Source organism: Hibiscus syriacus, unplaced genomic scaffold, assembly GCF_006381635.1.
Source record: "Hibiscus syriacus cultivar Baekdansim isolate YM2019G1 unplaced genomic scaffold, ASM638163v2 tig00110948_pilon, whole genome shotgun sequence".
NCBI lineage: Eukaryota > Viridiplantae > Streptophyta > Magnoliopsida > Malvales > Malvaceae > Hibiscus > Hibiscus syriacus.
Window position 1 is genome coordinate 88,119 of NW_024062928.1, and position 19,270 is coordinate 107,388.

Genomic DNA, 19,270 nt, shown 5'->3' on the forward strand with positions numbered 1-19,270 from the left:
AAGGAAGTACTTTATCATGGTCTTAAAACTTTCTATTATCAAGGAGATTGATTATTCGATTACTATTGCCTAAAAGAATGAGATGGTGTGAATACTACCGACTTGTTGGTCTTTACCTAGGCAATTGACTAAAATCATACAAAGGGGCTACAAATTATTTCATAAAGTAAGTAGCTGGGGCTCTGCTTTAATACGAAGATATTCGATGACCTGAATGCTAGCACACTTCGCCATTTTAGAAATACGATTTATTTAAAATTTTAAAAAATAATTTATACATAAATATAAAATAAATAAAATGCACAAAAACGATCATCTTTTGTCTTAAAATCAAATACATAAATAAAATATTCACAATATGACTCAAATTAAAATCATGACCAACATGCTCACTTAAATCATCCACACTATACTCCAGTACTCTTGTTGAGATTCCTCCAATAATGTCGTTGTCGCGATCCATGAAACTTGTTACATTTGAATGGAAGAATCTGAATCGTTGAGTTTATAAATCTAAGTGGTACACATTTACTCTGCTATATTTTATGAGTTTCATAAAAAAATAAACATGTTTTTGTTATGAACTTACATCCATTAATTATTCACTCATATACTCTTTAATCTTTTATAGGCATTGCAACGGTTATTCGGATGACCCAATATCAAATCTTGACTTGAAGTGAATGATTTTATCTTTTTGGAGTTGTCACCAACCTTTTAGATTAGGAAATGTCAGACACCTAAAATTACATTTTTACAGGATCTACATATTGTCAAAGATTCACGTGGAATGGTTTGAGAGTTGATTACGTGTAGGGATGGATGAGCACCCTTGCATCACCCTTTCGAAACCAACACAGTTACGAGTTGTCTTAATAGTAAAAATTAAAATTCGGAGCAAAATTTAAAATGAATATCTAAATTACTTACCTTTAAGAATTTGTTACTGTAAAACATAATAAATTAGGGTTATAAAAAAATAAAAATAAAAACAACTAGGGTATAGTGCGTGAAAATGAGATAAAAGAGTTACGAATAATTACTCACGTATTAATAAACTTAATACTTTTAACTCATCAAAAAATTCTTAAAGATTATAATTATCCCAAAGTGAACTTAGAACATATAATTCTCTTTCATAATATTTGATATCAATTATTAATCCATTACGGATCTAACCGTAAATTTCTTAAAATTGGAATTATGAACAAAGTCATTCCTCAAAAAAGTCAAACATGATACCCTTAATCTATCTAGTCTCATTAATCCATTATTAACCCTAAAAACTTATTAGGTGCAAATTAGTCCAGATTTTTCAATTTTTCCTTAGCGAAAGTATAGATTGTATGAAGATATAATTCTTCAAGCCTTCGCAATAGATGTGTGAGCTTCCATGTATTTATTTTTTTAAAAAATTAAAATTTCATGTATACAATTATATATATATATAATATTAGATATTTCATTTACAAAAATTGATGTATAGTTTTACTATTTAAGTTTGAATGAAATTGAATGTGATTATCCAATTCATACTATAATTTAATAAATAGAACATTTTTTTTTAATTTCATTAAGTATTCATGGATAGCTGTACTACAAGATATTATAAATTCTAGGGTAAACTACACGTTTAACATCCTACCTATAATTTTTGTCCCATTTTGGTCACTCAACTATATTTTTAAAGAGAAAATAACTTCAGTGACCGAAAATGCCTTATAATATACGATTTTAACCAATTTTTTTTGGATTTACGAAAATGACCAATAAATTCGCAACGTGATCTCGAATTCGCAACGCGAACTCCAATTTCCAAATTCGCAACGCGAATATGTAAATCGCATTGCGATTTTCCAACACTGAATTTCAAATTCGCAACTCGATTTCTGAATTCGCAACGCGAATTTTGTTTTCGCAACTCGATTTTCGAATTCGCAACACAAATTTTAATTTTGCAACAAGTTTTAGTTTCGCAACACAAATGTTTTGGGTATATAACTACGCAGCAGCAGCAACAACTCATAGCCTAAATCCCTAAATCGTAACTCATTCCATCTTCATCTATCACTCTTTCCGACGACATCCGTTCCTATATCCAACGACATCCTTCCCCATCTCTAATTTTTTTACATAATTTTATTTCTATATAATTTTTCAATGATTTCTTTCACAAATTATCAAATATCAACTTAATAAAGGTATGTTTTTCTCTAAGTTAGTGATGATATGTAGTTTATAGCTCGTTTGTTTAGTAAATTAATTTACAATTTGTAGAATAAAATCATCTAATGTTAATAATGTTTGGATAGATTTGTGTTTTGGAGGGTCATGGGAGAATGTTCATGGTGCTTTACAATATATGCCTTTACCCATGAATCTTCAACTAAAACTATCATTAAAAAAGTTAACTTATGAAACTCTAATGTTACGTGTTGCAAAGAAATTGAATTTAGAGCCTCTAAGTGGATTTAGGCTATCTTATCAGAGAAAATGTAAAGTTTATTTGTTAACTGACAATGAAGATGTTGAACAATTCATTGCTTACATTAGTGTTTCGCAAAAAGATGATGTTACATTGTATGATGTTGAACCTATAAGTAGTGAAGTTGGGTCAGTAGCGGGTAGTAATCAACTAAGTTCTTCAACCCCAGTTTATGGTGCTCACAATGTACAACGTTGTTATGAACCTCAAAATTTAATGGTTCCACCACAATTTCATCACCAAGAAAATTTTGTTTCACCACATTTCCAATACCAAACACAATCTCAAAACCCACAACCTTTTCCTAATCCAAATCTCAATTAACTTTCAGCACCAAATTCCGGTTTTCGTATTGACCAGTTAGACAATTATGAGCCAACAGAAAAAATTGTGAGTACTAGTCAGTATTCGAAATTTGATCTTGGTCAATACTCGGATTTTGATGATGTTTCAGAAGAAGAAACATACCCTGCGTGTAATGATTTTGATATTGGTCAATACCCGAATTTTGATGATGAAACAGCCGTTGCCGAGGAAGATGTTGTTTATAATAATGAGGAGGAAGTTACGACTGTGAATGAACATGTTGAACATCCATTCTGTAATTCATATAACCCTAAAGAAGAAAAAGAAGAATAATAAGTCCCCGAAGAAAAGAAAAAGAAGAAAATGCCACGAGAGTATAACTGGAATATGCAAGAATTACTTCAGATACCGGAAGAAGAGTTGGTAAAGATAGCAGTTGATTGTTACACAAAAGTTATTCGTATCAAGAAAGATGATTGTTTTGATACAAATGAAGACTTGAAGATAGCTTTGTCTATGAAATGTGTGGAATATGGCTATCAACTAAAAGTTAACAAATCAAGCAAAGATCGTTTTGAAACAAAGCGTATGATTGACAAAAAACTGTACGTGGCGTATGATTGTAAAGAGGATAAAAGATTGTGAAATGTTTCAAGTTAGGACTTTTATTGATAAACATACATGTTTGTTGAAACATTTTGATATTTCGATATAACAAATTAAGTTAAATGGATTTTAAGATTTTCCAAATGATTTTCTAAGTATATTCGATATAACTATTCGAATATCAAAACATTACTCCAAATATTTCAAAAATCATTTTTAATCCTTACTTAAGTGTAAAATTAAGTTTTAATCATAAAACAATTTCAAAATAATCTTACAAAGTATTTCGAACCAATTCAAAGCCAAAAATTACAGATTGCTCAGAGGGAACCGATTCCCCCCTAAATGGTTTTGGCCCCGAGATTTCCAGAATGCTCGGAGGGAACCGATTCCCCCCCATAGGAGGAACCGATTCCCCCTAAACAGTTTTGCTCCGAGAATTCCAGTATGCTCGGAGGGAACCGATCCCCCCCAAGGGGGTACCGATTCCCCCCCTTGTACAACGGTCGAAATATTTGAATTTTACACTTAGGAACCGATTCCCTTCAAGGGGGAACCGATTCCCCCCACGCTCCAAGCTGTTTTATTAAATGTTTTCACACTAAAACGGCTATAATATCTTCTCTAATCATCCCCAACGTTTAGAAGTGATCCAATATGTATTTAAGCAAGCTTAGAAGCCATTGATCAATAACAAGAAACATCAAGCAACAAGAAATCATAGAGAAACAAGAGAGAAAGCATCAAACACAAAGTTTGTGCAATTCAAGCCAATTTTCATTCAATATTCATTTTGCTTTCAAAGAACACTTATTGTGCTCATTTGTAATTTTCTTTAAGTGTTCTTTTCTTGTTCTAGAATTGTGCAAACATCTTACCTTGTGAGGTTTTCTTGTAAGTTTGCAAATTTGTAATCTTCTCTTTGGGAAAAAGAGTGTTCTCAAGAGTTGGGGTATACTCTTGAGGGAATTGTAAGGTTATCTCTTTGGCCTCAAAAGAAAGAACAAATTAGTGAATTTGTTGGAAAATCCTTAGTGTGGATAGCTAAGGTAGTGGACGTAGACTTTATTTGAGAAAGTCGAACCACTGTAAATCGTTGTGCAATTACTTTCAATTTTCTGCAAAAGCTTCCACAAAAATTTTAATTGCCAATTCACCCCCTCTTGGCCGATTCCGTCAATCGATTAACTCAACAATTGGTATCAGAGCCTAACTAATTTGAAGGTTTTATCGCCTCTTGAGTCGATTCGGGAAGAGTTATATCGATTATTAAAGTCATCAATGGCCTCCGCTTCAAACTTCGACTCCGGTCTCGATTCGATGCCCGTCAACAAGCCTCATTTCTTCAATGGAGCTAACTATGCCTATTGGAAGAATATAATGATGTACTTCATTCAAGCAAGTGACATGGGAGCATGGAATGCTGTAGAAGAAGGATACATCAAACCTCTCACTCATCCAAGGTTGTGGAGTGAAGGAGAGACAAGAATGTTCCAGCTCAACTCCAAAGCCATCCATATTATTTTTTGTGCTCTTTGACCAGATGAATACGGAAGAGTTTCATCGTGTACAACCGCCAAAGAAATATGGGACAAACTTCAAGTCACACATGAAGGTACAGATGAGGTAAAGAAATCAAAAATTAGTATTCTAACGCATAGCTATGAAAATTTCAGGATGAAACCAAATGAAGACATCAAAGCTATGACGGATAGATTTTCAACAATTGTCAATGGTCTCAAATCATATGGAGAGATCATCTCAAATGCAAAGCTTGTGAGGAAGTTAGTCTACTCCCTCCCAAAATCATGGCAATCAAAAAAGACGGCAATCATCGAGTCTAAGGACCTATCGTCCTTAACTCTTGAAGAACTTATCGGTTCACTCCTCACTCATGAGATGATGCTTGAAGATGAGGTGGACCTTGATAAAGTTGAAGAGACACCAAAGGAGAAGGAGAAGGAGAAAAACATTGGAGTTGCTCTCAAATCCACAAAAGATGAGAGTGATTCTAATGATGATGATGATGACGAGGAAATGGCATTGTTTGCCAAACGATTCAGAAAAATGATGAGACCTTACCTAGGAAGAAAATTCAAACGAAATGAAGGCCTCAAAGATGAACCAAAAGAGAAGGACCCGATCATTTGCTATGAATGCAAAAAGCCAGGGCATGTCAAATATGATTGCCCATAATTGAAGAAGAAGGGTCAATCAAAGAATAAGCACAAGGCTCATGTGGCTACATGGAGCGATGAAGAAGGTTTCGATGAAGAAGAACAAGAAGTAGCAAACTTGTGCTTAATGGTATTTGGGGAAGATTCTAAGGTAACCTCTAACTCATCTGATTTTGATGATTTATCTTATGATGAGCTATTAGAGGAATATAATGGGTTGGCTTCGGATTATGAGAAATTATTTTTAAATATAAAAATGATGTTTCAAAGTTGAAAAATGAAAATAAACTCATATCCAAAACCAACAATGATCTTGAAAGTAAAATCAAAGATTTGCAAATCAAACTAGAAGAGTTTGAAAAGAAAAATTTAGATTTGCAAAATTTACTTTCAAAGGTCAATGATGATCATCAAAAGAAAATTGATGATCTTAAAACTTCTTTTGATAAAGTTGGAACAAAACGTTTTGAAAAAGGAGAAAATTCAAAATCCAACTTTGTTAGAAAAGATTTTAGAAACTACAATCATAGAAATCCTCAACGAACCTTAAATGGTAAAATCTTTAGAAGTATATGGGTTCCTAAAGGACTCATTACTACTAAAGATAAAGATATCCTACACAAATGGATACCTAAGGGAACTAGGATTTTGGAAACTAATGAATATGGACCCAAAAGAATTTGGGTACCAAAAATCAAAAATTAATCTATGTTTGTAGGGAAAGGAGCATTGCTACAAGGCACGGGAAACAAATTCAAATTCATGGTACCTTGATAGTGGATGATCAAGACACATGACCGGAGAAAAAAGCCGGTTCATAGAGCTTAACATCAAAAATGGAGGAGAAGTGACTTTTGGTGATAATTCAAAAGGTCACATTGAAGGCATTGGTACAATAGGTAATACCTCTTCCATACAAATTAAAAATGTTTTATATGTGAATGGATTAAAGCATAATCTATTGAGTATTAGTCAATTATGCGATAAGGGATTCAATGTCTTGTTTGAAATTAATGGTTGTAAAGTTATTGACATTGCATCTAATCGGATTATGCTTGTTGGTCATAGAATAGGAAACATTTACATGGTGCATTTAGATTCTATTGATATGACTAATTTGTGTCTAGTTGCTAAGGATGAACATGATAGTTGGTTATGGCATAGGAGACTAGGACATGCTAGTATGAGTGTTTTGCAACGACTAATTCAAGGTGATTTAGTTCGAGGGTTGCCTAAGCTTAAATTTGATAATGATAAAATCTGTGATGCTTGTGCTAAAGGAAAACAAAAGCGCGTTTCTTTTAAATCCATTAATGACGTATCAACTAGTAGAGTATTACAATTGATCCATGTAGATCTTTTTGGGCCAACTAGGACTACTAGCTTGGGTGGAAAATAATATGCATTTGTCTTGGTAGATGACTATTCTAGATATACTTGGGTTCTATTTTTAAGTACTAAAGATGAAGCATTAGAACAGTTCATCACATTTTCAAAAATAATCCAAAATGAAAAAGGTTACTCTATAACTAGTGTTAGGAGTGATCATGGCACTGAATTTGAAAATCTTGGATTTATTGATTTTTGTAATTCTAATGGTATTAGCCACAATTTTTCAGCACCTAGAACCCCTCAACAAAATGGAGTTGTTGAGAGGAAAAATCGAACTTTAGAAGAAATGGCTAGAACCATGCTTTGTGAAAATAATTTGCCAAAATATTTTTGGGCGGAAGCCACAAATACTGCTTGTTATGTTGTAAATCGAGTAATGATTAGGCCAATTTTAAAGAAAACTCCATATGAAATTCTCAAAAATAAAAAGCCTAACATTAGCTATTTTCATCCTTTTGGATGTAAATGTTTTGTTTTAAACAACGGTAAAGAAAACCTTGGCAAATTTGATGCTAAAAGTGATGAAGGAATTTTTCTGGGTTATTCCTTAAATTCTAAAGCTTATCGAGTATTTAATAAAAGAACTTTAGTTGTAGAAGAGTCTATACATGTTGTTTTCGATGATAATCCCATTCCGAGGAAGGATTCTTGTGTGAATGATGATGTAGGTGTTATAAATTCAAATGACGCTAGACATAAAGTTGGAGAACCATCATCAAAGGAAGAAACGAAAAATGAGGAAACTCATGATCCTCTTGAGAATCCAACCATTGAAGAAAGGGAAGTATCTTATCCAAGAGAGTACAACTATGTCAAGGGTGGTGAGATTATAGGTGATCCATCCAAAGGGGTAACAACTCGATCTTCTCTTAGAAATATTTGTGATTATGTTGCATTTATTTCATGCATAGAGCCTAAGAATATTAAAGAAGCATTAAATGATGAACATTGGATTATGGCTATGCAAGAAGAATTAAATCAATTTGAGAGAAGTAAAGTATGGACATTAGTTGAAAGGCCTTGTAATAAATCTACTGTAGGTACTAGATGGGTGTTTAGGAATAAACTTGATGAAAGTGGTAATATAGTGAGAAACAAGGCTAGACTTGTTGCTCAAGGGTATACTCAAGAAGAGGGCATAGACTACGATGAAACATACGCTCCCGTAGCTAGGATGGAAGCAATTAGAATGTTATTAGCATTTGCATGTTTTCATGAATTTAAATTATATCAAATGGATGTTAAAAGTGCATTTTTAAATGGTTTTATAAAGGAAGAAGTGTATGTGGAACAACCTCCAGGTTTTGAAGATTCAAAATTTCCGGATCATGTTCTTAAATTGACAAAAGCTCTTTATGGTTTAAAACAAGCTCCTAGAGCTTGGTATGAAAGATTGTCAAATTTTTTAATTGAAAAAGGTTTTTCAAAAGGGAAGGTTGACACTACATTGTTTTTAAAGCATAAAGGTAAAGATTTATTAGTAGTTCAAATTTATGTTGATGATATAATATTTGGTTCTACTAATGATATTCTTTGCCAAGAATTTTCTAAGCTAATGCAAAGTGAGTTTGAGATGAGCATGATGGGGGAGCTCTCATTTTTCTTGGGACTCCAAATCAAGCAAAGAAAAGATGGCATCTTCATTAATCAAGCTAAGTACGTCAAAGATATGCTCAAGAAGTTTGGACTGGAAAATGAGAAACCTCATGACACTCCAATGAGCTCTTCAACAAAGCTTGACTTAGATGAAGGAGGTAAATGTGTAGATGTTAAATTACATAGGTCAATGATTGGCTCTTTGCTTTATCTAACTGCAAGTAGACCGGACATTATGTTTAGTGTTTGCTTATGTGCTAGATTTCAATCATGTCCTAAGGAATCACATTTACTAGCTGTTAAGAGAATCTTTAGATACCTTAAGGACACTCCTAGTTTAGGACTTTGGTATCCTAGAGACTCTAGCTTTAGCTTGCATGCTTTTTCTGATGCGGATTATGGAGGATGCAAATTAGATAGGAAAAGCACCTCCGGTACTTGCCAATTCCTTGGAAATATGCTGATTTCTTGGTTTTCAAAGAAACAAAATTGTGTTGCATTATCTACCACTGAAGTCGAATACATTTCAGCTGGTAGTTGTTGTGCACAAGTTTTATGGATGAAACAACAACTTTTTGATTATGGAATTGAAGTAGGTACCATTCCTATCAAGTGTGACAATACTAGTGCTATTTGTCTCATTAAAAATCCCATCCAACACTCTAGAACTAAGCACATTGAAATAAGACATCACTTCATTAGAGACCATGTCACTAAGGAAGATGTAGTTCTAGAATTTGTTGATACTTTGCACCAATTAGCGGATATCTTTACAAAACCCTTAGACAAGGAAAGATTTTGGACACTTAGGAGAGAATTAGGTTTGACCAACCTATCTTCACTTAGTGTTTAAAATAATTTTAGCACTTTTAATGAATCTTGAAAAATGCTTATAATAATAATTTTTGATTGCATTCTTGCTATTAGTTAGGGGGAGTTTGTGATTCTTAGTGAAAATTAATTTTATGTTCAAAAATCGATTAAATATTAATTTAATTGTTTGAACATAATTAATTTTTGATATATGAGTTGCCAATACCACTAGAAAAGATTAATTTAGCATTTTGTGCTTAAAAATCGGATTTTAGCATTTTGGTGCAGAGGGAATCGATCCCCCCCCTGAGGGAACCGATTCCCCCTTTGAAGGGGAACCGATTCCCCCCACAGGGGAATCGATACCCCCATGGGGTTCTGTTAAAATCGGGCAGAACACCCAAAACCCCAAAATTTTCAAAACCCTCTCTTCCGCCGTTCCCTCTCAACTCCTCTCAAATCTCCTTTCTTGCCTCAAATCAACGATATTAATCGGAATTTGAATCAAATATCATCTTCTAAACCTGTTGGAATCATTAAAATCGTGCAAACAACATCTAAATCCCCTCAATCTTCATCTTTCAAGGTAATTTTTCTAAACTCTCTATTTCATTGTTTTTGAACATAGGATTAGTTTTAATTAGTTCTAGGTTGAAATAGTGATCGGGCATTGATTGTTTAGTGAATAGAAACTAGATGTTACAACTAATTTCATCAAAAACACAAGAATTTTCAAAAACTTTTAAATTTTCGAAATTAATAAAAAAAATTGTTTTTCAAATTATTGTGTTTTGATTAAATTATGTTGTTATTATGAAAACTATACATATATTGTTTCTCAAAACCATATTTTTCAAAAGTTTCTCAAAAACTTTGCCCATTAGGATTGATTTAGAGAACCTTGAAATATTGAGGACTCAATTGAGTTTTGGGATTAATTGAATTGCATACATTTGTTTTAAAATTGCAGGTTATTCTATCTATTCCGATTTCCTTCACCATGTCAAATCCTAAACGTCCTAGGTCTTCATCTAGTCGTCAACCAAATCCTCCTCCTATTCCTCAAAATCCTATTCCAAATCTTGATCCTAACTTGACTATCCAAAATTCTTGTTTCAATCAACCGGGTCCTAAAGATTATCGTTATTGGTTTTACCAATATTTTGACTCGTATAAGATTAGGGAAGAACGTATCCCATCTCTTCAAACTATGGTTGATATTAACTTTAAATATCTCCCTATCTTGCACGAATGGAAATTTGATAAACTTTTCGAACTTGAACCCATTGTCTATCATCAACTTGTTCGTATCTTCTACTGTAATGCCGTTTGTATCAAAAATCGTGACAAAACCAAAACCATAGGAGTGCGTTCCTACCTCCTAGGTCAATATTTCCATCTTGATCCGGATTACATAGCCAATGCCTTAGGCTTGGACAATGAAGGTTTATCAAACGAAAAACAAGTTTTAGGCTCACGATATAAACGGAATAATAGTGCAAGTGTTTTAGATCTCCATGAGCGTTTTCTTCATCTTATGATCACTTGGTGGTTTCGACCATCCGGGGGTCGTTATTCTACTCTTAGAGCTTTAGACCTTTGATGGTTGCATTGTTTTGAAAACAATATAAAAATAAACCTTTCCGAGATTATCTTTGCTGAGATCGTTGAAACCGTTAACTTAGTGCCAAATAAGAAACTCTGTTCTTCACTAGTTTACGGTTGTATCCTTAGTAATCTCTTTTCTAAAGCCGAACTCCGAGTTGGTCTAGATGCCTCATTTCCTCTTAAGAAACAAATCAATCTTCTTTCTTTAACAAGAGCGGGATGGGTCAAAAATAAGGAAACCGGTGCATGGGTTCGATCTTCTACTCCGGGAGCTAGTTCTTCACAAGCTCCACCCGAAGCTGACGAAGATCCCGAGTTTGAACAATTAATGAGGGATATCGATGAAGCTGAAGAAGAACCTGAACAACCCGAGGAGCACGCACAAAAATCGACTCAAATGCCTCCATATTTTCAATCCTTTATGGAGACATTTGATTTCCGTTATGCGACAATGGATTCGCGCTTTTCCTCTATAGAGTCTCATTTATCCACAATGGGAGCTCAACAATTAGAGATTCTTCAGGAGATGCGTGCAAACAATGAAGCAACCAATGCTCGTATTAATGAACTAACTCATGAAATGGCTGCTATGCGAGCCCGTTTTCCTCCTACCGATCCGGATGTTTGATTATGTGTTTAGTTTTAAGACTTTGAACAAAAAGAATATTGTTTCAACATTTTGGATATTTTGGATTGTTTGATTTTGTGGATTGTTGGATTTTGGATTTATGAATAGTGTGAACTTATATGTTTTATTCATTTTTGCATCATCATTAGCAATATGACCAATTTTGCCATATCACATTATTTATGAATATTGATTTATGAAACTAATGGCTAACCTCTATTTTGATTATGATCTTAGCAGCTTAAGCTTATAATTAATAAATCAATTGGCTAAATGATTTCAAAACCTTGTTTTACGATGTCTTTTTGATTTAACAAAAAGGGGGAGAAGAATAGGTGTTAAATGTTTTACATAATAAATTGAAGGAGTGTTAAATTAAGGGGGAGTAATTTCAAAACTTGATTTCAAAAATCTTAAAATTACTAAAATGTTTTGTTATATCAAAAAGGGGGAGATTGTTGAAACATTTTGATATTTCGATATAACAAATTAAGTTAAATGGATTTTAAGATTTTCCAAATGATTTTCTAAGTATATTCGATATAACTATTCGAATATCAAAACATTACTCCAAATATTTCAAAAATCATTTTTAATCCTTACTTAAGTATAAAATTAAGTTTTAATCATAAAACAATTTCAAAATAATCTTACAAAGTATTTCGAACCAATTCAAAGCCAAAAATTACAGATTGCTCAGAGGGAACCGATTCCCCCTAAATGGTTTTGGCCCCGAGATTTCCAGAATGCTCGGAGGAAACCGATTCCCCCCATAGGAGGAACCGATTCCCCCTAAACAGTTTTGCTCCGAGAATTCCAGTATGCTCGGAGGGAACCGATCCCCCCCCCAAGGGGGTACCGATTCCCCCCTTGTACAACGGTCGAAATATTTGAATTTTACACTTAGGAACCGATTCCCTTCAAGGGGGAACCGATTCCCCCCACACTCCAAGCTGTTTTATTAAATGTTTTCACACTAAAACGGCTATAATATCTTCTCTAATCATCCCCAACGTTCAGAAGTGATCCAAGGTGTATTTAAGCAAGCTTAGAAGCCATTGATCAATAACAAGAAACATCAAGCAACAAGAAATCATAGAGAAACAAGAGAGAAAGCATCAAACACAAAGTTTGTGCAATTCAAGCCAATTTTCATTCAATATTCATTTTGCTTTCAAAGAACACTAATTGTGCTCATTTGTAATTTTCTTTGAGTGTTCTTTTCTTGTTCTAGAATTGTGCAAACATCTTACCTTGTGAGGTTTTCTTGTAAGTTTGCAAATTTGTAATCTTCTCTTTGGGAAAAAGAGTGTTCTCAAGAGTTGGGGTATACTCTTGAGGGAATTGTAAGGTTATCTCTTTGGCCTCAAAAGAAAGAACAAATTAGTGAATTTGTTGGAAAATTCTTAGTGTGGATAGCTAAGGTAGTGGACGTAGAATTTATTTGAGAAAGTCGAACCACTGTAAATCGCTGTGCAATTACTTTCAATTTTCTGCAAAAGCTTCCATAAAAATTTTAATTGCCAATTCACCCCCCTCTTGGCCGATTCCGTCAATCGATTAACTCAACAATGTTCAAGAACCCAAGTTTTTCCTCACCATAGACAGGCAAACAAAAAGGTGTTGGGTGGTTTTCTGGCTGAGTTAATGTTTTTGAATGGCAGGGTATATCGGGGACATGAAATTATGACTGACATGAATGCTCGGTTCAAGATTAGTATCTCATATTCTCAAGCTTGGAGAGCCAAATGTTATGTCTTGAAATTGTTGAGGGGGTCTCCAGAAGCATCGTTTGCCCAACTGTCGGCTTATTGTCACAATTTAAAGCTGAAAAATCCTGGGTCGGTAACTCATATCAAAACAAATAGAGATGGACGTTTTGAGTTATTGTTTATCGCCATTGGTGCTGCGGTTAGTAAATCAATATAATTTTGTTGACTCATTTTTGTTAGTTACATGCATTTCACATTTAAATGATTATGTCTTATGTATATTATTTTGTAGATTTGTTCGTTTATTACTTGCATGAGCCCAATTATTATAGTTGACGGAGCATATTTGAAAGGTCGATACCTTGGAGTAAACTTATTAGCAGTAGCCATGGATGCTAACAATGGGTTACTGCTAATAGCTTACGGGGTTGGCAAATCTGAAACCTCTGATTCACGGACATGGTTTATGGGGCATCTTAGGGATTGTGTAGGTCCTATTAGCAATCTGACAATCATATCTGATAGGGCAAACTCAATTGACAACGCTGTTAGAAGGTGTTTCCCAGATGCTTTTCATGGACTTTGTGGTGTTCATTTGTACAGAAATCTAAAATCAAGGTCTGCTGGTATAAAAAATCATAAATGGACATACTAGAAGGCTGTAAAAACTTATCGGGAAGTGGATTTTAATAAGCATATAAATTGTTTAAGACGTGTTTTGCCTCAATGCAAACACTAGAAGATGTCGGGTTTGAAATATGGTCAAGAGTACATCAACTTGGAGCAAGATATGGTTTCATGACGTCTAATAGTGCAGAATCAATCAACGCTCTAAGTCGTCATTCCCTGAAATTACCCATTACTATATTAATGGAGTTTTTTCGAGCCTCTATTCAACAGTGGTACTACAATAAAAGAAACCATGCATGTATTATTTCTTTAAATTCGTAACTTATCATATATTTTACTAAGTATTATTTATTTATATTTATAGGAACATTGGAACGTCGTGTTACACCATGGACTGAAAAAAAAGATAACGAAATATGTTGTGAAGTCAACGTTATGGAGAGTTGAACCATGTTCAAACACTTTGTTTGAAGTACTGGATAATAACTTAAATGGGCTTGTCGATCTAAATGCAAAGACGTGTAGTTGTATGAAATGGCAAACATCTGGTTATTTATATGGCCATGTTATAAAAGTTGCTCTTCATCTAAACCAAGATGATTCAAGTGCATACGCTATGGATTACTACACTAAAGAAGTATATCGACAGACTTATACAGAGATTGTGTACCCTATTCCACATCCTTCTGAGTGGGACATACCAGATGACTTACAAACAGTTTTGCCACCAGTCATGGACAGCATGCTACCTGGCCGACCAAAAAATCACGTTCGTATACCGTCTAAGGGTGAAGAGAAGAGGATATCGACATGTAGTCTGTGCAAGGAAAGTGGTCATACAAGGTTTGTTGGGTTATAGGGTCCATCGATCACCCTTAGGGATTCTATCATGTATGGGCGCGATATCGGTGCATGACTGCCCAACCTGCCGAGGTCCACGTATTCCTTGCGAAGCCCCTAGGCCCGCCCGCAGTACGCTATATATGCGGGGCTCTGCAATGCCGTGGTGAACTGTAGGGGTGCCCCACAAGAATTTACCTTGGCTTGGGGGAACCCAGTGATCACCCACTACAAAGATATGAGGTTAAAATGACCCACTTACTTATCACCAATTGGTTTTAAGAAGGAATGGTGATCATTCGCTTCAGAAATCTGTGGTTAAGCGTGCTTGGACTAAAGGAAATCCAAGGATGGGTGACCCACTGGGAAGTTGTTCAGAAATGAATGACTCGATCCTAACAACTGGTATCAGAGCAGGTTGCAGGTTCGAATCCCCCAGGTGTCGTTGGGGGTGATTGTTGGGTTATGGGGTCTAGCGATCACCCTTAGGGATTCTATCGTGTATGGGCGCGATATCAGTGAGTGACTACCCAACCTGCCGAGGCCCACATGTGCCTTGCGAAGCCCCTAGGCCCGCCCGTAGCACGCTATAGATGCGGGGCTCTGCAATGCCGTGGTGAACTATGGGGGTGCCCCACAAGAATCCACCTTGGCTTGGGGGAACCCAATGATCACCCACTATAAAGATATGATGTTAAAATGGCCCACCTACTTACCACCAATTGGTTTTAAGAAGGAAAGATGACCATTCGCTTCAGAACTCTGTGGTTAAGCGTGCTTGGACTAAGGGAAATCCAAGGATGGGTGACCCACTAGGAAGTTGTTCAGAAATGAATGACTCGATCCTAACAAGGTTGACCTGTGGATCATCAGTTTCATCACAATCATCTTTTCCTCTATCAAAATATGGATCCTCATCAAAATCCAAAGTTCATATGGTGTCAAGCAAAAGAAAATCAAAATCGCAATCAAAATCAAAATCCCAATCACAACCGGCTTCACCTTTTGGGACTTATTAACTTAGGTGATTTTTAAATGCAAACGTTCTATTATGTGTATTTTATGTGTGAATGCATACATTTCAGTTAGACATTCATTAGTAACTTGAGTTTTAACATTGCTATAATCTGTTCACTTGTTATCACTTATCAGATTTTTTGTTGCGATTGTTACGAAAGTCAAATTCGCAACGCGAAAGTCAAATTCACGTTGTGATTGTTGTGAAAGTTAAATTCGAAACGCGAAAATCGCAACGTGAATTTGACTTTTGTGTTGCGAATTTGACTTTCGCGTTGCGAAAGTGTACCTTCAACAGGTCTTTTTTGCCTTCAACATAATGCAAATTGAAATTTAAAACAACAAATCAACTTTTAAAAATCAATTAAACAAGTAAAAAATAAGAATTATTTACACATCAATTAAACAAATCAACTTTTAGAAATCAATTAAACAAGCAAAAAATAATTCTTATTTCCTCATCAATTAAACAAATCAACTTTACAAATCAACTTTTACAAATACATCAATTTCACGCAGATGATTATTTATGCACAAATACATCAATTTCACGCATCTCACTTCAGGATTAACCTACAGAAACCAAACATTTGCTCAAACAACACTTTCTACACATCTAAAACTAACAAACATCAAATTATTGAATTCTAGGTACTTAACCAAACATTTTCAAACCAACAAAGAGTATATATGTTAACAACACTTTCTCAAACTTACCAATTGTTTATGCACACTTTCAGCACGCGGATGCAGGTTGGCAACGTCTCGCATATATCCCTCTAGCCATAAAATGCCGAAACCACAAGCCTACTGCACCTCTATCTCTATCTGTGGGAGGTAGAAACTGTTTACTTTATGTTATACGAGAGGACCACAATCCCTTCTGGCTCCCTACGTTTGTTGTGGCGCGGTCTCGTGTCTAATCATTATAACTTTGAACTTCTTTGAGAATTAGTCCAATAATCAATCGCATCCAAATATTTAGTCAAATGAGCGCTCTATCCCTTACAAATAATATCTCTTAAATCAGACAATGGTATGTAATTCAACATGTTGTCATATACCATTGTCTTCAAGGATGGGAGTTGAAGCTCGACGAGAAGTCAATGACGACATTCCAAAATAAGGATAAACACCTGCAATCATAAATAATAATTCAATTGTGCACATCAAATTTTTATTTATGAACACCTTTAAAATATTCAAAAATAAATACTAACCTTATCGACCTCCCACCACGTAGGATAAAGTTTAGTTTTTCCATTACCCAACACATATGAAGTGTCTCTCTGATCCTTCAAGTGAGCTACGTGAAAAGACGTCGGTATAATAGTCCATCGTGTATTTTTTATTTTCTTCAATTTCCTTATTATCAGAAGACGTGACACCCATGCATCAATATATTGTTTTATAAAAAAATACATATATTAGTGAATTTCATAAATTTAAAAAAAATTAATCAAAATACAATATAAGAAGAATATAAGACTTACCCCCTCGTCGAAATAGCCATTGTCTTCAACCCCTAATAACACACCCCACCAAGACCGATCAAGAAACAAATGCATATCATCGTCGAGTTTGCATATGTCAGCGTAACACCCCTGGCTCCGCTCATATAGATAAAAATCAATTGCGGTCTTAGCCCAAAGCGTATTATCCAGAATTGTCTCCGTTAGTGTTCTACTCTCCACTTCAGATATCGGAATGGTACTGACCGATAACTCATACGAAAGCTAACTCCCATCCATCATGTCGGGCACGTGAGGGGGTTTATCAATATATCGACATATTATTTCATGTGAATCGGGCTCTCGAACGGTGGGAGAGACCTCTTGAACGATGACAGGTGCCTCTTGAACGGTAGGAGGGGCTTCTTGAAAGATGATATGGGCCTCTTGAACGATAGGAGAGGCCTATTTAACGATGACAGATGAATCGGGCTTCTTCTTACGGAGTCTTGGCACTATTGGGGTGAACGGAGACGTAATGGCACGTGCACGACGTCTGATGCGTGAACCCCGTCGTGCAAGAAAAACCCGACGTAAAGCATCTACCTTATCGGGCCACTAAAAATAAATTATAACATAAATCAGTAAATAAACAAATAAATAATGCCAAAAAAAGGTTATTTGCATTTTTAGTATAGTATTAAACAAACTTACCTCATTGCGTAGAATATGAACCTCATTCTGTATCGATGCAATAATCTCACGTAGAGCAACTACCTCGTCACGTAAAGTAGATCCCTCACCATGTAAAGCACCATTGTCATCGCGTAAAACCTCTACCTCACCACGTAAGGATCGTACCTCATCACACCATGCACCATTGTCTTCACGTAAAGTACAGACCTCCTCACGCAAAGCATTGACCTCATCACTTAACTCTCCTAACTCATCCCGTGGAGGTGGAGAACAGTGAGATAAATATCGTGGCATCTTTGTCGGTCGCCTATCATGAGGTGATGGTGGAGAAGAGGCTCGATGATGTGATTAAATAGGTGATGGTTCTCGTTGTGGAGGTGTATAATCGGCTCGATCAGGTGATTGCTCTGGGTGAGGTGATGGCTCTCGAAGTGGGGGTTGCTCATCATCCGTGCCATCAAAAAAATGCTTACTAGCTTGCCACCAATCAGTGGCAAGCTCAGCCTCTATGGGTGTCAGCCTCTATAATGGATAGTTGGCCTCCTAACAATATAAAAGCTCAAACAAAGTTAAACGTCTACTAGTAATAACTTGTTTATATATGGTAATATTTGTGTTAACTTACATCATTCATCGTCGTATATGGTAGTAACTCTTCCCAATCCAATAGGCGGATCCTCCTTTAGGAAATAGCCCTAGGAATATCATTTGAATTTTTGATTGAATATGTCTGCATGTTGGGAAAAGCCTCAAATATCCAAATCTACAAACAATATAATACATAAATATTAGTAATTGTTAAATAATTAATTATAATTTTGGAAGCATTATATAGAAATTCTTACCTTAAATGCCCAAATAAAGCCTGCCAAAGTGTATTTGGAACCATGGCCACGCAAACTTTTTCGGTCCTCAAAGGCAGACGACAACTTTTTCCAGGTAGCTTTCCATAGATATAAACCCCACGGAAATAGGTTCCATGCATTTAGGTCCTCTACCAATAATATTAGGTCCTCAGAAATAGGTTGTCTGGAATCTTTGCCAAAAAAGTCGGCATGCAAAAGTAATAAATGGCATACTCGGATAACATCAAGGTCATTCATCCGAGTAAAACCATCTTTAACAAATAATCTTTTCAAGTCATCGACGTGTAAACTCGGCTTCGCCTTTGCCAGCTCAGGAAAAACCTGAGATAACCATGATGGGCGGGCGATATGACTAGTGTACCGACTTACATCATCGTGTCCAAAGCGTAGACCGGTGATTAAGCAAAACTCCTCCCACCCAAAACAAGTATACGCCGGAGGAAAATG